This window comes from Solanum lycopersicum, chromosome 4, assembly GCF_036512215.1.
Source record: "Solanum lycopersicum chromosome 4, SLM_r2.1".
Classification (NCBI taxonomy): Eukaryota; Viridiplantae; Streptophyta; class Magnoliopsida; order Solanales; family Solanaceae; genus Solanum; species Solanum lycopersicum.
Window position 1 is genome coordinate 43121093 of NC_090803.1, and position 21631 is coordinate 43142723.

Below are 21631 nucleotides of genomic sequence, written 5' to 3' on the forward strand. Positions count from 1 at the left end.
TGGAAACTTACTTTTTGTACAGTTAGTAGGAATTTTTGTTTGCTTAAGGGATTAGTCTTAGTTAAACGGACAAGTATATATGTTGGACATTATCCTTCCTCATCTGTGAAGAAGAAACTCGAAGATCATGTCCAACATATATATACTTGTCGGTCTAACTTAGACAAATCCCTTAGCAAACAAGAAATTCCTACTAACCATACAAAAAGTAAGTTCCCATTCAATACTTCAAGCTCGCCTAGGACAATTTAACACACAACATATCTTCGAAATTTACATCAACTCAAGAATCCCAAATTGGATAATGCATCTTCTTAAGAAAGGAACATGTCCAGCATACTCCTCGTTCTTACTTGGACTAATCTCTTACAAGCAAGAAATCTCTACTAACCTGACAGAAAGTAATTTTCCACTGAATGTTTCAACCTCTCCTAAGGAAATTCAACACATAACATAACTTTGAAATAAATATCAACTCACGAATCCCAAATTGGGTGATGCTTCTCAAGTTTCTTTTTCATAGGTGAGGAAGGATCATGTCCAATATATATACATATTGGTATAACTTGGACTAGTTCCTTAGCCAGACAGAACGTTAAGTTTCCAAAGTTCTAAAAAGGATAGCATGTACACAACAGTTTACTCTTAACTTTCAGAGTTAACTTTCGGTAGCCCCTAGACTTAAAAGAAATGTTATGCAGTAAAACCAACATCTACAAAATAAAAAATAAATAAATAAAGGAAAATAGGGTTCTTTCTACGTTCCAAAATCCCAAGAAAACTAACATCTACCACAAAAAAAAGTACAAAGTGGAAGATAGGGCTTCTATTTCACAAAATTAACAACACCCAAATGAGAAAGATTTGATTTTTAAACAAAAAGAGAAAGCAAATTTTAAGCTTATCAACAACTAAAATTACTACTGTAAACATCCAAAAAAAAGTTAGAAAAGTATCAAATACCATTTTGCGCACACGTTATCCTTCAACTGCTTAACACAAATTTGTATGATTTTAAAGTCTTCAAATTCATCACTGAGGAGTGAAAGAGGGAACTAAAGAAGGAAAGGTGGAGATAGGTTTTCTTCTTAAATTAAATTTTACAAAATTGTAATATGGAGTGGGGTGAGTGGGGTGGGTGGTGGGGGAAATTAATTATGTTGGTTCCTTAGTTGTATTGTCTTGTCCGTATCAATTTACGTGATACAATTTAATTCGACAAAAAAAAAATAAAATTACAGAAAATTGGAATGTGACATGTAATAGAAATCTTATAGATTAATGTGATTATAAATTTACAAAAAATGTAGAGATAAATTATGTATTTTTTATTTTAATTTATTTATTTATTTTCTCATTATAAAAATAATAAATAAAAATGATAAATTTCATTAATTTGCACTTAAAGAATTTTTTTCTGAAGGTTTAGTTACTTGATTAATTTACAAAATTAAAAAAAGAAATAATTTTAAGAATAAATGAGATCCAAATGATTGAAATAATTATCTATAATAAAGTGGACATTTAATATAGGACTATGAAAAGACTTTCTTTTGGAAATAACTTAAAAAAAGAAGCAAATATCACATAAATTAATGGGAAAAGAGATTAAAATTGATGTGATATGTTCAATTAAGTGCACTTAATATTTTTTGCATGTGACGTTTAACACCTCAAAATAGTTAAACTTCATTTTATAGGTCAGTTACAAATTCAATTTTTCGGACTTTGAGATCTCTTTTTATAAAAAAATCGTCATTTTTATATATAAGAGATATAGAAAATACCAAGAGATAACATTTGTTCAGTATTATTGACACAAAATTCATGAATTTTAGCCACTTTTATGCAAGGCGAATCTAGAAGGGGCGAAGGTATATTCATTTGAATTTTCTTGACAAAAATTTTATATGATATGTATAAGAGTGTTTTTTGATTGTTTATATATAAATTTTAATTTCTCAACATAAATGGTTTTGTACATTGTAAGGCGTTTATATTCACTAATTTGATTACCATTGTTTTTAGACGACCATGAAAAATAAGAATGGCAATAAGGCGAACCAGATGCGGGGCAGGATAGGTTTAAGGGTATATGAGGCGGGGCGGGCTTGAGGTTATGTGGGGCGGGTCTGAAGAGGGGTGGGTTGAAGTGGATTCTTTTTAATTAATGATGGTCAAGGTGGGTTGCGGGTATATGTGATTTTATGTGGGTTCAAACTTAATTTTAATTTCTTACATGTCATAGAATGACAAAACATTATTTACTAAGATAAATTCATTAAAGATACTAAAATATTCAATATTATAAATGAAGATGGTTCATAAAAAATAATACAATTTCTTGCATGATTCTCAATTGACCTCTAAAAAATGAAATTTAAAGTCACTATCCTATTTAATTAATACAACTTGAGGAAAAAATGAATTTTTTTATGAATTTTATTTTTAGTATCAAACCTAACTAAGAAAAAAGAAAATATTATGAAAATTATGCAGGGCGAGTTCACAAGGGATAGGTCTATGTGGGGTAGGGTGGAGCAGGGCGGGTTGAAAATGAAAATTTTTGCTATGCGGGGGGGGGGGGATTAAAAAGTTTGTGGGTTAGGCTCAACCCGCACCGCCCCCGCCCTACACCGCCCCATTGTCATCCCTAATGAAAAAGTAGGAAGTTGTGTAGTATAATTCTTTACATATATCCATAAAATAATTTTGTATAATTCTTTACATATATCCATAAAATAATTTTATCCTAATGTTATTGTGTACTAAAATATTTTAAAAGAATAAATAAATTAAATATACTTTGTGAAAATTGAGTTGAGTTGGGTGTTGAATCATTATCTGCCCCTTTTTGGCTCAATTCATATTGATCCAAATAATTCAGTTTGAATTGGATCTTGAACCGTTTGTTATCTTGACACAATATGATTGACTAAAATTGATCTAATTCGCTAAATTACCATTAGTAACAATGTTTGAGATTAAATAGAAGAAAATCAATGAAACAAATACACTTATACATGAAAAACTAATTAAAAACTATCATATAGTTATCCTCTTTTGGATAAGTCGCGATTTATCTGAGCAAATGAAGATTAGCCTAGAAATGCCTAATATTAAAACCAAATAGTAGATAGTTGTGTGTATTTACTATTTTCTATGAAATAAAAATATTAGCTATAAATATTAATTATTTTTAGAATTCACTACTAATATTATTAATTTGATAGTTGCATATCATAAATTAGTTGTACCATATAATTTTTATTTTATTTTAATAATTAAATACATTGCATCATTTCATTAGATTATATGTTGGGCAACAAAAATAATAACATTTCCAGTAGAATCCTTTATATTGGTCATTTTCTTTTCATTAGGGTTAGAACGTCCACTCAATTCAACCACGAAAGTTACAGTAGCGTAAGATAGGACAAAGGGAGATTGATTTCGTTTGCTGCCTCAGATACGCTTGTTAAAGTTCCTGCTATATAAATATATTAATTTCTTTATTAGCATAAATGTTTATGTTTTTACATGCCGTATTAGAGCCTGAAACTTGCACTAATGATTTTCACTACGTGAAGTAACTTTATCTTGTTGTGAGAGGCGGACCCACATTCATATGTGTGGGTGCATATACATGTATATCTATTTCTGGCAAAAAAACAGATATAATTTACAGTGTACTTTTAATGAGTGTAGAGCCTTGTGCTAAAGGAATCACCCACAAAACTAGGGTTTGAATCTAGCTAAAACCCTTATTCTTTTTAAGTTTATTGTGATATTGGGGGCGGGGGGTTATATTTAAATTCACTTAGTAAACTACCACCAGTCGATAGTCGACTTACCTGCAAGTTGCTAGGAAGATAAACAATAACAGAAAGTGCTAGTAAATAATTGACACAAAAGGTTTTATGCTAGTTCGGATCACCAACGCCGTGTCTAGTTCAGTCCCCTTAGGATTTAAGGGTTTTCCTTAAGAGATTTGAAGAGATCTTCGTGTTACAAAAATTTGAAACTTTATCATGTCTCATATGCAAATCAGATTTCTACCTTGATACTGCCTCAACTTGTATACCTACACTCATATTCTTTTTTTTCTCTTTTCTATTCAATTGTATCACTCACGTGCTTACGAAGCTTTATGAAAGAGAAAAGAAAACTATTGGCTAATCTCAAGTAAAGTTGCATAGTTTACAGTACAAATGTAGGTCGGTTTATGTAGATGATGATATGTGCTCTTCTAAGGAAAACCCCAAGGAATTTATCTCAATCAAGGATCAATTTAGGGAGTTCTTGATTGAGGCGATTTAGTTGATCTGTATCCATGAAGTATATCGCTTCTTCTGCATTCATTTTGCTGGTTTGATATTTTTCTTGTATGATTAACATACTTTTTATATTGTGGCTTGATTTATCTCTCTTTCCTTTCTTGATGATTCAGTTGTGATCTCTGCAAAGTGCGCAAGTATTCTACTTCATTTAGACTTTCATTTATATATTGATCAACCATATATTCCTTTCGTTCTTTTGTCCTTTAGAATTGAGGGTTTGCTTTTTCAATGCTACTTTGCAACTTCAAGCAAATATTTTCCTTCTTGAAGTCGTTTGCGCTGATGATTTCCTTTTTGAATTTGTGGCCTACGAAAATTGAGATCAACGCGTTAAGTGTCTATTTTCAAAATCAACTAACTCTAAGGAGTTAACAATCTTCCCCTTTTTCTAATGATAAGATTGATCACAATTTTAATTGTAATCTTGATAATCAATTTTACTGAGAAAGTTAGTTGTACTTCCATGAGGTTTCATGTCTTAGTTCATTGATGTATGCAGCTCTCTCTGTCTTATATCCCCCATACTCACGGAGCGGTAAGAAAGATAGATTTGTTTTATCCCCCTTTTAATAGTATAAAAGAACTGCGAAACTAGATTAAAACAAAGACAACAGATTCCAGAATAGTCTAAGAGTCAGAGAGACAAAAAACCAGTAGTCCAAGAGATAGAGAGGTAAATGCCCCTATTGAAAGTTGGAGCGAAACAACGAAGACCATCGTTGATTGTTGCTTTGATGTCATCAAGGAAAACAAAGGATAGATCTTGAAAATGCCAAGAATTGTTTTAGAAAGTATCACTAATATCCTTTTGGTGAATATGACCTTGAATTAAGGAACGTAAACAGTGGTTGGGAAGAATTCAACTATTTCCAAGACAACTTTATTTTTATCCTCCGCCTTAGTAATCCCAAGACCTCCCCATCTCTAGAGTTCGTTTGCTTTTTCTTATGGTTAGTGGTGCCCCAAAGAAAGTCACGCTGAATTTTATCAATAGCTTTAAGAGTCTTCTTAGAAAGGTTAAGGAATTGCATTATGTAGTTAGGAATAGTGTTAAGGGTGGTTTTAATATGGACAAGACGTCAAGATGGATTTAATAAATTACCATTCTAATTCATCGAAAGCTTTTTCCAAATCAATTTTAAAAATGTAGTTGGCAGCTTTAGATTTAGAGTTCTAAAGAAATGGATAAGTTCTTGAATTATGATAGCATTATCCGCTGCACGTCTGCCCTTAAGAAAGCTAGTATGAAAAGGACCAATGATAATCTCTTCATAAGGTTTCAAACGATTAGTAATTACTTTGAATACTCTGTTTGGGAACAGAGATGTTTTTACATTTCATGCTTGTTATTGATTTAAGACTTTGGTTGTTTATTTTTAAATTATGTTGTGTGTTCCAGACCTAACAACGATTTTGCATGACATTCTTGTTATTGATTCATCTTTGAAATAAGACATGGCTTTAGAAGTTGGAACTGTCACGGGCTAATTAAGATAGAAAATTAAAAACACACGATGATTTACATATAAAACTCGCAAAAGGAAAAAGAAAAAGAAACTTAAAATGTGTCTTTCCTTAATTTTTTCTTCTACTATATATATTCTCTCTATTAAATATTTGTGATGCATCTTAAATAGGATATATTACATACTTTAACATGTAACATGACTGTATGATATACAAAATATTTAAACGAGAAAATGTATATTACTTGGGAGTTAATATATATACTCTTAGAATCATTAAGAAAAATGAAAAAAGAAGTTTTAGTTGTTAAATACGAAATCAAATTTTCTCTTTATTTCAGATGGGTCACAAAGGTCGATTTGATTGAATTTTTAATTAGAAAAAACCTAAACTAACTATTTCATTTTATTAGTTCTAAAAACTAAATCAAATCATATAAAGTTGGATTTTTTAGTTTCGACTTTAGTTTTTATTTATTTATTTATTTATTTTTTATAATTACAGGGTGATTGAAAAAGAGATTAAATATATTTTCAAAATTTTCAAAAAATGATTAAATTCACATAAATAAAAATACTTTCAACATTCGTTACAAAATAAATTGTTAACTTCAAAACTGAAACTATAATAGTATAATTGTAACTTTCATCCTCACACAAAATAAAATAATTTCAAAAGCTTGTCTCTTCAGTTTCTTCCAACACCTCCATTTGACAAGACAAAGAGAGCAGAGTGCTTCACATTCATCCTCTCTCAGGTTCTTCTTCTTCTCTGTTAACACAAACTCTTTGCTTTTATGGTTTTTGTTCTATAGAATTTTGATATCAAGATTGCATTTTTATTTTTTGAGTATGCTTTAATATGATGAAATTGAAGTGGGATTTGCTTAAAACTTGATGGATTTAATGTTTTTAAAGGACATGGTGTGTTGGTAGGTGTAGGTCTATCATGGATGTGTTTCCGTAGTGGCGGAATTAGGATTTTCACTAGGTTGAAATCGGAATAATAAGTTTCTAAGTTTTGGATAACTAAGACAACACTTATTTTACTTGATTTGATACACTTGAGTTGTGGGTCTTTCGAAAACAATCTCTTTTTCAGTACACAAGTAAACTAGGTAGTGTGTACTCTAACCAGATATTTTTGAGATTGCTTACATATTGTGTTCTTGTTTATTTTCTGCAGATTCTTGTTGTAGTAGTCATTTGATGTTATGCTTCCAAATGGGGAAAAAAACAACTTTGACTTCCGCGATGTACTTAGCAACCTTCCTGATAGTGTAATTGATGACATTCTAACGAGGTTGCCTTTACAAAATGTTGTGAGGACAAGATCCTTATCAAGGAATGGAGATATAATTGTCATAGACTTCCGCAGCTGAAATTTGATCAAACACTTTAGAAAACAACAGAGGACTTGATGTGACCTACAACTGGATTTACTAACATTGTCTATCACTTCTTGGCAGTTCATATAGGACCAATTACTAAATTTACCCTTGACATTCCTGATCTAATAACATGTCCTAATATTGATCACTTGATATATTTCCTCTCTAGGAATGGCATTCAACATCTTGTCTTTAAACCTCCGTTTAGGAGTAAGCCATATGAATTGCCTTCTGCATATTTTACATGTTCACAATTGAGGTATTCATTTCTCAAAGATTGTCAAATACGTCTCCTCCGGTCTTTGAGGGATTGATTAGTTAATTAGCTTAGCACTAATTGAAGTCACAGTTTCTTGTGAAATTTCTTGGAAGTATAATTTCACGTTGCCCGTTGCTTGAGCATTTGGTGGTGCAACACAACGCTATTACAAATCACATTGAAATTAGTGCTCCCAAGCTAAGGTCATTTATCTTCACTGGCAATATAAAGTTTTTACATTTAAAGAATGTCCCTCTTCTTTCAAAAGTTCCATATGAGCCTACAGAATTTTAGGGAGAGGTAGAACATGATATTGACAAGATTTTTGAGTCTATTCCTGCTCTCGAGAATGTGTGCTGGAATTACGAGTATCTTTAGGTAATATAGCTTCATAACTTGCATTTTCATAACTTTGAGTCATCCTAATTTTTGACATTTTCTTCCTAGGATGTTTATATTGGACCAGCTCCCTTATGCTCTTTTGTGTCTTAAATGCCTTCACATATCTTGGATTAATATAGGAGTACTCTTTGATCTTTCGTTTGCTCTTTGCTTGATAAGAAGCTCTCCAAATTTAGAAGAAACTGAAATCGAGGTTGTTAATTATGTTTACTTTTCTCTCTCTTTTTCGTATGTATTGACTTTCTTATGATCTTCAATTTTAAATCAAGGATGATGGTTTTTTTTAATCTTTCTTAGAACTATTTTGATCATGCACGTCGGGAGGTAGTTGATGATATTCCTGAAAGTTTCTCGGATATGACATTTAATCGCCTGAGGACAGTAAAGATTTACGATGAAACTGGAGTAGCAGCTGAAATGCAGCTTATCAAGGTTTTATTGGACGAGTCTCCAACACTGGTCAGAATGATAACCAAGCCTTGTGAAACAGAAGATAAAGAATCTTTTAAAGTACTCGCTGAGGTAACAAAATTTCAGCGTACATAATCTAAAGCAGAAGTTGTGTATAGTGTAGATTAGAATCCATATGATGATCCTGTTTGATCTTAACTAGTCTTTAATCAGATCATAATCTTTTGCTAAAATATTTGAAATCGTAAAAAGAATGTTGATACAGTAGAAAGGCTGTTATTTTGCATTTGCCACTGTGAAGACCATCAGTTTGTGAACATAAGTGAATCTGGATGTATGTTTTTGATTAATCTGTTTCAATGTCTGTTCTTTCAATGATCCATGGGATGACACTTTGGTTCGTTATTAATCTTTTTAATATATTCATTGTGGTCCTCATGGTCATTGTTCATTGATTTTTATTTGATATGATCATGACATGAGTTGAGCGTAAATGGAATAGTGAGGATTCATATAGTCGATTTCAACTAGTTAATTTATCAGAGTCGACGACGTTGTTGACACATTGTTCTGAATAGTGAGAGAGAATTAAATTCGATCAAATCCCTTGATCTTAATGGTTAGTAAAGAATACCCCTTTTGAATGGAAAAGATAATCCTTTTCAACAACATTTTTCAATGAAAATTATAATACAATATATATTATAAGTTGAAATAGAATTTCAACAATATTATTCTTACAAGCTCAATGTTACAATTCCACATCCCAGAAAAGTTATCAATAAAAATAGGAAGACGGAAAAAAAAGGGGGTTAGGGTTGGGGGTCAGTTATCATTAATCAGTCTTTTTCCTATACAGTCAGAACATATCCCATTCCTTTATGTAGATTCCATATAATCATATACATACAAGCTCAATCAAACGCTACCGCAGACAAAAAGTCTGGTATATAAGTGGAGAAGAGTAAAGGGGCGGGTCTATCATCCACTCAGTTATGAACCATGCACTATTGACACTCGAGGACTTCTTGGTTATAAAAAAAAAACAAGCTCAATAACATACAACAATATTACTTGAGCATTCTATCTCAGATGCCCTTTTTTTGTTTCATCTAATTGACTATCTTCTAAAATCTAAAGCAAAAGTTGTGTATCTTGTTGATTAGTATCGTGATCACAATCCTTCTTAATCTTTGGATAAAATGTTTTGAAAGTACAAATAGAAACGAGACCTTTGGTTGATGGAGTAGTAAGGCTATGTTTTGTCTTTGCTTTAAGGCACTAAAAAGATTTTATCTGCTTGGAAACATAGAATTGTGAATGTTTTGAATACTCTGTTTGGTAACAGAGATGGTTTTTACATTTCAGGGTTGTTCTTACTTGATGTATGATTTCAGACTTTGGTTGTTTATTTCGAAGTTATGTTCTGTGTTGAATTTTCTTAGGGAGCTTGAAACATTGAGTGGTAATTTACTTTTTGGCTAGTATTTTTGGCCCTTTTTCGTTTTTTATAATGAAGGGTCATTTTGTACCTAAAATATTTTAGTGGTCAATTTTTAACCCAAAGGTGAATGAAAAGGGCATTTTGGAGCCAATAGGCGGATGAAGAGTAATTTTGCACCATTTTCAATATTTCGAGGGTATTTTAGGCCCTTTTCCGTGTATAAAGTCATAAATAAAAATGACAAATTTTATTGATTTGGACTTCAAGAATTTTTTTCTGAAGGTTTACAAACTTGATTACATTTACCAAAATAAAAAAGGAATAATTTTAAGGATAAATGAAATCAAAATGATTGGAAGAATTATATATTGTAAAGTGAACAATTAATATAGGACTATGAAAAACTTATTTTCGAAAGAACCTTTAAAAAAGTAAATATCACATAAATTAAGGGGAAAAGAGAGTAAAAATTAATATGATTGTTTATTTAGAGAAATTGGCAGGCATATTTTACTACTGAAAATTTACTTTGATCTGTCCAATTAGTCCACTTAATTTTTTTTGCATGTGATATATAATACTTCAAAATAGTTAAATTTAATTATATAGGCTAGTTACAAATTCAATTTTCTGATTTTATAACTTATTTTAATTATAGAAAATCGTCATTTTTATGTATAAGAGATCTAGAACATACCAAGAGATATCATTTGTTTTGTATTATAGACACAAAATTCCTACATTTTAGCCACTTTTTATGTAAGGGCGAATCTAGATGGGGCGAAGGTATTTTCATTTGAAATTTCTTGTCAAAAAATTTATATGATGATATATAAGAATTTTTCAGTGTTTATATATAAATTTTAAAGTGTAACTTACATAAATAATTATAGTCTTAGGGTTATCAGATAGAAATAGCTATAAGTATCATATTTCTAAATAATAGCTAAGTTTGTGAATGATTATATTCATATATATGTCGTTTTATTTTTAATAGAAAAACTTATTCTAATTAATTTCACACTAAATAATGTAAATTGGTTAATGTAACTGACAAGGCTTTTTTTCAGCCCTTAAATCCATTAATTCAGCATTTTAAATATGTAACTGATCACTACCTTTTAGTATTCTTATCAGTTCAAAAATAAAAATTATCTATGCTCTTTATTCTTCAACTGCCTCCTAGGAAAAATACAATTAAATAGCTATCATCACAGTTTTGATCCGATGTTTCATAAAATAGAGCGAAGAGAATTGCTATGTAGAATATAGCATTAACGGAATAGTGGTGAAGAAATAAACTACGTATTCTTATTTATGACGGTATGTATAGTAATGAAAAGTTTATTTTTTTTTGAGAAAAATAATACTTTTCGTATTAAGTTGATTATGTATTCATTTATTTAAGTATTTAATGTATGCATACATTGGTATAGAGTGTATTAATGAAATTATGTATTGATTATAGGTTGTACTGTCAACTTATTGCAAATATTTAGTAAGTTATGAAGGGAAGACTTATATCTTATGCTTGGAAAAGAAGACTTGTAGTTGCAATAGGTTTCAAGTTGACGGAATACCATGCGCACATGCGTGGAGGGTGTTGAACAAAAAAAAAAATCTTCTAGATGAATATTGTTCACATTTTTACTCGCCAAAAACATTATTGAAAACATATGAAGTGCAAGTATCCTCTTCCTAACAAAAGTAAATGGAATCTACTTGAACACACTTCTACTGAAGTTGTGTTGCCACCAAAGTACAAGCGACATCCGGGAGGCCAAAGAAGCAAGAGAAGTCATTTAGCGATTTCAGTAAAAGGAAGTGTACTAATTCTTGTTGTACACATATAATAGGTGGTTCATGTCAAACTGCAATACGGAATGCATAGTACCTGATACATCCCGCTATAAAAACATTCTTTAACTTAAATTATCATTATGTCGATCAATGAATTAAAAAAGTTATCTGCTTTTTGAAATATTTGTTTTTTTATTTGTTTGCTTAAATTATAAATTAACTTTAATGTTATCTCAATACTTAATTTGATACTATTAATATGCATTGACATATCCAAACTACTGAAAATACGTGCATATAGTTATATTTGATAAATATGTTGGTGAATACTTATATAAAACAATTATACTAGTGAAAAATTGATAAATATAATAGACAACCTATAAAAATACAAAAGGAACAATGTTCTTTGTATACACTTACAGATTATTTTGGTGTATTATAAAAATCACTTTAAAAACTTGTAATAATGTAATTACTATCAACATTTACGATATGTTTATCACTTTTAAAAATGTAAGTATCCAAATTTCATTAAGTAATAACTCACAATAAATAAATATAGTAATACTTGTGTATATTTTGATATGAAAAAGAATCTAGCATATATTTATACTATTGAATATATTGATTAAAAAATTACACAACTTATTGATTATCAAAAGTAGATATCCAAGTGTATATATTTTTAGATGAACTGTATACTTATACAAACATACATCCATCTCTTCCTACAGCTACATTGAATGCAATAACTCCAACAAAAAAGTTTAACAAATGAGCTACCAAAACAGTGAAGCAACATGATCATATATCAATAGAAGAGTTGATAATGTTTGACAAAAAATAAAATATTAGTTTTAATCATAAGCATTCAATAGAAGTTAAAAATGAAAACTAGCAAAAGAAACTAATAAATTCTAACAAGTTGACAATTATCGATTTTTGCGGGTGGCTGGGTGGTGCCTCAATCTCTCTAACAGCCCCTTCTTCCTCCTTCTTTGCTGCATATTCTCACAATACTGTGCCGTATCTGATGCGGTGTAACTTAAAATCAAGATATTGAACTGAAATACTTTCACCTTCACTTAGGTACTCTACAAATGCTAGCTAATATATCCGACAATCCCTGATAAATGAGGAAAATACATTACTTATTGAATAAGATACTGTTTTTTAAAGTATATTAAGAGAATGACAACACTTAATACAACCAACTACAGAAAAAATAATAACAACATAACTCTAAATACACTAGAAAGTATTCATAAATGAAAAGGTATTCAAATACAACAAAAGATATTCAAAGTGTATGACACACTATAAATATTCAATGGTTATATGTATGCCACAAAATACAAATTTAGAAGGTATATCCTCCACATAAACTTACTTGTTCAACTTACACTACATTCATATGACTACACCTTACTATAATCATCTTCCAAAAACAGAATGACAACATATCAAATTTTTTCCATTCATAGTCAGTGATGTACCTTCTTTCACCTTACAGGAACCACTTTTTTCTTATTTTTCCATTAGACTCAATGTTATAGGGTTATTCAAAGATTCTGATATCTTTTGAATCTCCATTGCAACAATGGAGCATGAAATTTGTGATTGCTTTTTTGCTATACATAATAAAACGAGAGCATTCCCAACAAATAATTCTCGGGATAATTTGTGCCTCTTGTGACCCTCTTGAGAGTATCCTATTTTGACATAACAATATTGAATACAAACTCCAACTTTAACCCTAATAATCTGCTCAAAACGTAAATGTAACAACCCTCAAAATGGCTATGCTAAATAATACTTCATCTATCTAGAATGCCTACGATTAAACCGGGTTCACACAGATTGATGCGCGTAGAATCAGAACTCTTAACCCTTACGACAGCCAAGCCAACTAACTTGGGGAGTTAGTTAAACTAGGGAAGGTTGGGTCCATCCATTTAGGGCTCCTAAATATGAAGATTTACCCGGATGAGTCTTTACAGGACTTAAAAAGGGGAAATCTTAAGTTTGGAGGGTCTAGGGGTGAAATGGTCTTTTTCAAGTCTAAGTGTGGTATCGTAATTACCCTAAATATATAATTAATTATTTAATTAATAAGGTGAAGGGTTATTTTGGGGAGAGAGAGCCGAAAATTGGCTCTTAGAGTGAAGTCTTGTTCCACCCGGGTTCGAACCTAGGTGGAAGCAATATATTAAATTTGTTTTAATTAAGTTGGTAAATTAATGTAATTAATTAATATTTATTATTTATTAGCTAATTTAAAATAAAAGGCAAATCATATTTTTTTACCATTTTATAAAAACCTTATCTGACTAAGTCCTAAACTAGACTTCTAAGCCTAATAAAACTCTCACTCTCTCATGTCTATCTCCTCAACATTCACGATCATTCTCTCTTTCCATTCACGTTTCTCTCTGCCAAATAACATTCAAGAACAGAAAATTTACCAAGGTTCTTCATACTTGAAGAACTCACACGAAAGTATAAGAAAAACAAACGTTAATCAATAACGTAGGCAAAAAGAATGTTTCCCGTCGAGTGGGGTGTTGAACTTTCGCTATTGGACGTGTGTTTGGAGAAGTTTTTGGGCAGTAAGTCGAGGTTTGAACGGCAAAAAGGTATGGGTTCTCTTCTCTCTTGGTCCTTTTCCCAAGATACCCCTAAGGTTCAGTATATTCCATTCAAAAACTAGGGTTGTTCCTCGTTGTATGTCCCTTTCACTAGCTCCCAATGATTTGTAGGTTGGATATGTTTGCTGGTAGATATTAGGCTTGCTGGTAGATATTAGGCGTGTGTTGTGTTTTCGTGATGAATATCTTCATGTATGTGTGTTTGAAATCGTATGAAGGATCACCTATGTGATCCGAAACTATGTATACGTGTGTGCAATGTGAACCATGATTATGTGCCTCGGGTTTAAGGCTCTAAAATGTGATGTTAGTTCTTTGTATTTCATGTACACATGTTTATGTAAATCGTGATGTTCATAAGTGATGTAAAGATGCTGATTTTGGTGCAATTCTTTATCGAATGGAATCTTGAAAATGCACCTAATGAACTCATTAAAAACTACTTAAAACGTCTAAACATTTAATGTTAAAGAAGTGAGAAAATAGGTTGCAAAAATTTCCAAGCATCTTGTTAATGAGATTCGGCGAAACTAAGGGGATTTTCATGCTATGAAAATATGAATAAAAAATGTTAGATTACTGGGGACTGAACCCATGACCTCCCCATGTTAAAAATCAATGAAATAAGATGAGAAAAAGGGAATGTGACGTGTGGGATTCGAACCCATGACCTTGACTGGAAAATGAATTATGAAAATAAGAAATGAGAGGTGTGGGATTCGAACCCACCACCTCTCAGTCAACTTAAGAAAATTTAAAGAAAAATAAAGGGTGAGGCGCGTGGGAATCGAACCCACGACCTATAGGCAGAACCAAGGGAAATTAAAGAGAAGAAATTAAAGTGGGGTTGTGGGGGTTCGAACCCACACCCCCTCGGCCAAAGGAGGGAAATTAAACAAATTGGAAACTAAATGTAAATGAGGTTGTGGGGGTTCGATCCCACATCCTCTCAGTCCCATTGAGTGAAAAATGAAAAGAAAAATTTAGGGAAAAATAAATTGAAGGCGTTAGGTCTCGATCATGGGTCCCCAAACCTCCTAGATCAAATCAAATGAATAAGTAAAATGTAAGTTTTGTCCAAGGGATTTGAAACCGGGCCCCCTTGTACAAATCCCGTATTGATACTAAGTCATACGTGAATTAAATATTCAAGAATAATGTTTCCTGCTTAGATCAAAATCAAGATCTTGGCATAATAGAAGATACATAAGTGTTGTACCACATAATCTTCGGAAGTATGAATCACTTAAACGAACTATGTATGAAGCCTCATGACTTGTATGTATAGACCCATAAGTCTAGCATACGTTTAAAATAAGTGAACTAAGACGTATGAACAATGAAATGATGAAATAAACAATGAAATGATGAAATGAACGATGAAATTATGAAATGAACAATGAAATGATGAAACCCTAAAAGGGTTAAGTAAGAGTGTAAAACAAACTAAATGGCCAAGTGCATTGGCATATGATGAAATGAACATTCACATAAAAAGGGGTGAGCATTATGAAGAGCAAATGTGCTAATGTTAATGAATGTGGTGACAACATCATAAGAGGCTAATGTAAAAGATGAGAGCAATCTCAAATGAGCCTAAGTAAATGTTGCCAAAACGTACTCACCTATGAGAGTGTAAAGTTAATGAAGAGAGAGTCTCTATGAACACTATAATGAAAGTATTGAGATCAATATACACTTAATACTAATGATGAGATTAGAAATCATCTATTGAGATATGATGTCCTCATACTAGAAGCCAACTTCCATGACGTATGAGTTGAATGTAATGGAACTTTATACTGAGCACCGATAGACTAGCTATGAGCGGTGATGCGTTCTTTCAGGAAGGGTGGAGGTTCACGTAACTCTCATGAGATGAGACTCTTCGGCATGCCGGGTATGGGTCTCCTTATATCTCCTAGTCTTTGAACCTATACTGCCAATATAGGGATCTGGTGGGGTTTAATTCCTATGTACGCTAGCATGTTTTGGGTCACTTTGGCCGGTGATTCCACCTCTTTTTGATGTGGGGGATACACTGGATTTCATGATGCTCACATGATCTATATCGATTAAAGTTAAAGTTTCCAATGAATGAATGAGGTCAGCCTCAAATGATGCACATAATGAAATGAATTATACCAAAGGTGTTAGGATAGGATGATCAAGAGGTGAGCTAGACTTAAGTAATAACACTAGTTCATTCTTGATCATTGCACAACGAACCTGATGAAAGTCTTAAACTACATCCTGGGTATAGCTAGTGTTTACACTAGTGTATGAAAGAAATGAAATGAAGCACGTATGAATGAATGAAGCAGACTCTGTGTTTGCTAAAAAAGGCTCTCCTTAGTTGAGGTCTCATAGGTTGAGCCCTCATTTTGGGAAGTCTTGATCTCAAGTCGATGATTCTAAGGTCTCATGGCATATGAATGAATGATATGAAAAATGTTATGTGCTATATGCAATATGTTATGTGCTTTGTGCAAGATGTTATGTGCTGTGTGCAATATGATAAGTATGATGATATATGTTACTCTCATGGTATGACTTTCCTAATCCAAATTTGGAAAGCTCACTCACTTTCCTAATCCAAATTTGGAAAACTCACTAACTTTCCTAATCCCAATTTGGCAAGTCCATTGACTTGACTTTCTATAATCATGTTGTTAGAAAAGAGCTATTCTTACACATGCATGTCTTTGGTGTATGCTTGCATTCAAGTGTGTACTAATCCCATACAACTCTATATTTTTAGGTGCAGGCACAGGTGGACGCTAGAGCTTACATGTTGACGTTGCAGCTATCCGGACGTGGAGCTTTCATCCGGACTTGGTAGATACTCATGCTTTCGAGCTAGTGGAGAATGTTACAGTAGTGTTTCTTTCCACTTTCATTTCAGACTTTGTATTGGTGCCATTTTGGCAAGAATACGTTTGATGCAATTATGAACTATTTTTTTCATTTGATCATCTCTATATTAGATAGTTGATTTCTGAACGCATGATGTTGAGTTTAAAATGTTTAAAATGAAATAAAAAATCAAAAAGTTCAAATTTTTCGCTAAAATTAACCTTGATAAAGTAAGAATGATGTATGTAGGCTTGTCTGCGACCTCTCAACAACGCCGGTCTCATCCAGGGTCTAGATTCCAATCGTGACAGTAAAACTATATAAAACATTCAAAGAAAAAAAGAGGGAAAATGGGAATTAGAAGATATCGGTCAAAACTCAGTCACAATTAAACATTGAAGAACAAGCAAACTTGTTGATTGTGAGGATTGATGAGCGAAGAGTCCGTAATTTTGTGGATCCTACTAGGAGATGGAGTTGATTTAGGAGTAATAGAATTGGTTTGGGGATAAAGAATTTAAATTATGGATAATGAAAGAATGCTGAAAAAAGTGAAAATAAGGTAGAGAAAGTGTGAAAAGTGGGAAAAAGTAAATTTTATGTGTGTGAATTACATTTTGCTATTTATTAATTAAATATACCTATAAAATATAAATAAATTATAGTGTAGCTATATTATTTTATTATTGATATTTAGTTTGACATTTTCGGTGGTATTTCCAATTTTAAATTACTAAACATAAATGGTTTTGTACATTGTAAGGTGTTTAAATTTCACTTATTTAATTACCATTTCTTAGAAGACCGTGAAAAAGTTAGAGGTTTTGTAGTGGTATGAAATTTTTATACATATTCATAAAATATTTTTATCAATAACGTTATTGTGTACTAAAATATTTTAAAGAACTAATAAAATAATTAAACTTAGCGAAAATTGAGTTGAGTTGGGTCTTGACTGATTATCTGCCCCGTTTTGGCTCAATTCATATTGATCTAATCAAATTCAGTTTGGATTGGATATTGACCCATTTGTTGTCTTGACCCATGATGATTGACCTAAAATTAATCCAATTTGCTCAATTACCGTCCCCAACAATGCCTAAGATCAAAATAGAAGAAAAATCAATGAAAAAATGCACTTATACAAGAAAACCTAATTATAAAACTACCAAATAGTTATCCTCTTTTGGATGAGTCGCGATTTAATAGAACAAATGAATATTATCCTAGAAATATCTCATGTTACAACCAAATTGTAGATAGCCATGTGTAATTACAATTTTTCTATGAAAGAAAAAGATTAGCTTTAAATAGTAATTACTTTTAGCATTCACTACTAACATTACTAATATAATAATTACATATCATAAAGTAGTTGTACCGTATAAGTTTTATTTTATTTTAATAATTAAATAGATTAATCTTTCATTAGATTACATGTTGCGCAACAAAAAGAATAACATTTTCTGTAGAATCCTATAAATTGGTCCTTTTATTTTCATTAGGGTTACTACCTCCACTCAATTCAATTACGAAAATTACAGTAGCATAAGATAGGGCAAAGGGACATTGATTTTGTCTTCTGCCTCAAATACGCTCGTTCAAAATCCTGGTATGTATATATACTAATTTCTTTATTAGCATAAATATTTATGATTTTACATGCTGTATCAGAACCTGAAACTTGAACTAATGATTTTCACTCTTGAACTAACTTTATCTTATTATGAGAGGCGAACTCACATTCATATGTATGGGTGCATATACATATATATCTATATCTGACCAAAAAAAATTAACAGCGCACTCTTAATGAGTATAGAGTTATCCTTGTGCTAGAGAAATCACCCACTTAGTGTTTGAATCTAGCTAAAGCCCTTATTTCTTTTTAAGTTTACTGGTGCACCAGGATTCTTCAATTCTAAAGTTCATTTTTTGTTTGTTATAGACACAAATTTTAATTTTCTATTATGACATAAGATTTTAGACAACCGCTATTAAGATTGAAGAAAAAAAATGTGTCAGAATGAGCATTTAATAAACTACAACTTTGATAGATTTAATACATCACGTGAGGAATCTAACTAAAACAAACAAAATGATTATTATTTAGTACTAGAACCCATAAATTCCAAAAAGAAATAGTTAGGGGAAAACATAGTCAAGGTTTTTAAGTATTAAATCTTATTTAGGTGGTTTAAAGAGTGTTGAAAGCAAATGACAAATAAAAAATAAGAAGGAAAAAAATTAATCAGTTTTCAATATATGTCGTTTCTTAATTGAACATTTTAACATTAGTTAGTGGAGAAATCAAGGATCTATCGATGATTATAATGTTGAGCTACAAGCTCCTTACATAGGAGAAGAGTTGTATTCTAGTTATACTAGGAGTCCTACTACAATATTAATGATTACCTGAGTAGAAATTTATTACAAGTCAAATATCTTATCCTAGTAAACTCCTATAATGTTTAGTAGCTTATTTGTATATAACTTACGATTTAGTAGTCTAATCCTAGTATGAATCCAACTATAACTCATCAACCTACTTCGATGGAGTTGTTCCTTCGACGTGTTCCATCAGTCATCAAGCTTCCTTCAACACTCCCCCTCAAGCTAGAGAGTAGAGGAATTGTATCTCCTATCTTGCTTCAAAAACAAAAAAAAGCTATTTTGTTAAGGCTTTGGTATGAATATCAGCTAGTTGATCCTTAGACTTCACAAATTGAGTAAGAAATTGTCCGCTGGCCCTTTTCTCACGAACACAATGATAGTCCAGTTCAACATGTTTGGTTCTAGCATGCATAACTAATTAATTGTCATGTAAAACACACTCATATTATCATAATACAACGTAAGAACAGATAGATGGATTACCTCAATGTCATCAAGAAGATACAAAATCCAAGTTATTTCTGCGGCAATGAAGGCTAGTGCTCTATACTCAGCTTCAGCGCTCGATCGAGCTACTGTGGTCTGTTTCTTGGAGGTCTAAAAAATACAATTTGCATCTAGGTAGATACTATAACCTGTAGTTGATCTCCTAGTTGTGATACAACCTCCCGATCAGCATTTGAGTAGCCATACAACCTACATGGTGACTGTGAAATAATTCCAAGTGCAAAGTGTAGCGTGCCTTTGATGTACCTGAGTATCATTTTTACCCCTTAAAGATGTTCAATGTTTGGGTTTTGCATAAAGTGGCTTGCTAAATTCACAGCATGAGTGATATCAGGTCTTGTGAGGGTCAAATTTGAAGACTCCCTACTATCATTTTGTAAACTGATGCATATACAAGACTTCCCACAACTTCATGCAAACCATGTTTTCTAGCCAAACGAGTGGCTACAGCCTTTGCCAAAGTCGTCTCTGTCTTGGCCAACAGCTCAGCAACATACTTGCTTTAATTTGAGTGAATTCCACCTATGGAATAGTTTACCTCAAATCCTAGGAAGAAGTGTAAAGGGCCAAGATCTTTCATAGCAAACTTCTTTCCATGTTGTAGAACCAACTCTAAGACATGAGATGAATTACTTTTTATGAAAATAATATCATCCACATATAACAAGAGAAATATTTTGCCTTTGTGAGTTTGGAAGGGTCAGTCTTACTACAAATGAAACCAAAGTGTAAGATATGCATGCTAAAACTATCAAACAAGGCTTTTGGGGCTTGTTTAAGACCATACAATGCCTTTTTAAGTATACATACATGCTGAGGATACTAGGGATCAATAAAATCAGAAGGTTGACTCATGTACACCTCCTCTTGTAAAGAGCCTTGGAGAAACACATTTTGACTTCTAGTTGTCTAATTTTTCTCTTTGAACTGACAACAGTTGATAGAACAACCATAATAATTGTAGCTTTAACAGAAGACTAAATATTTCTTCAAAATCCAGCCCTTCAAGATGAAGAATCCCATTGCTACATGTCAGGCCTTAAATCTATCTATTGTCCCATCAACTTTAAATTTTGTCTTAAACACCCATTTTGATCCAATCAAGTTCATACCAGGAGATTTAGGCACAAAAATCTATGTCTTGTTAATATGTAAAACATCAATTTCTTCTTGCATCGATGCAAGCCAATTTGGTTCTCTCACAATTTCTTTGCTGCTGCAAGAAACAAGTAACAAGTGTCGTTCCTTCGCCTTGTTCCTGGTTCCAAAAGTACCTCAACTATTACATCAACCAAGATAGTGGACTAGAGTGTAGCATTGTCAAGTTGTTGGTCAACTGATAAATCAACTAAAATGGTTGCTTGATGATGATCATTGGCTGGACCTGTAACAGCTACTTGTTTCTCACTGCTACTGGCAGATTCAAAATTTGCACTTGGAGTTTCGATGCTAGTGTATGGATCATCAACTTCAACCTGTTCCTCAACATCTGATACTGCGCTTGAGAGGTCAATAATACTCTCATCATCAATGGGAATATGAGATGTACCAACATTATCACTAGTAATGCGTAGGCTAGCAACATGTATTTCCCTTGAATCATAATTATCAGGTGTCTGTAGTTTAGAGAAAGATTCAACAAAAGTAGCAAGGTGAGATGAGACATCAATGTTAGTCTGAGGTTTATTTGAAGACACATCTGGTAATGTG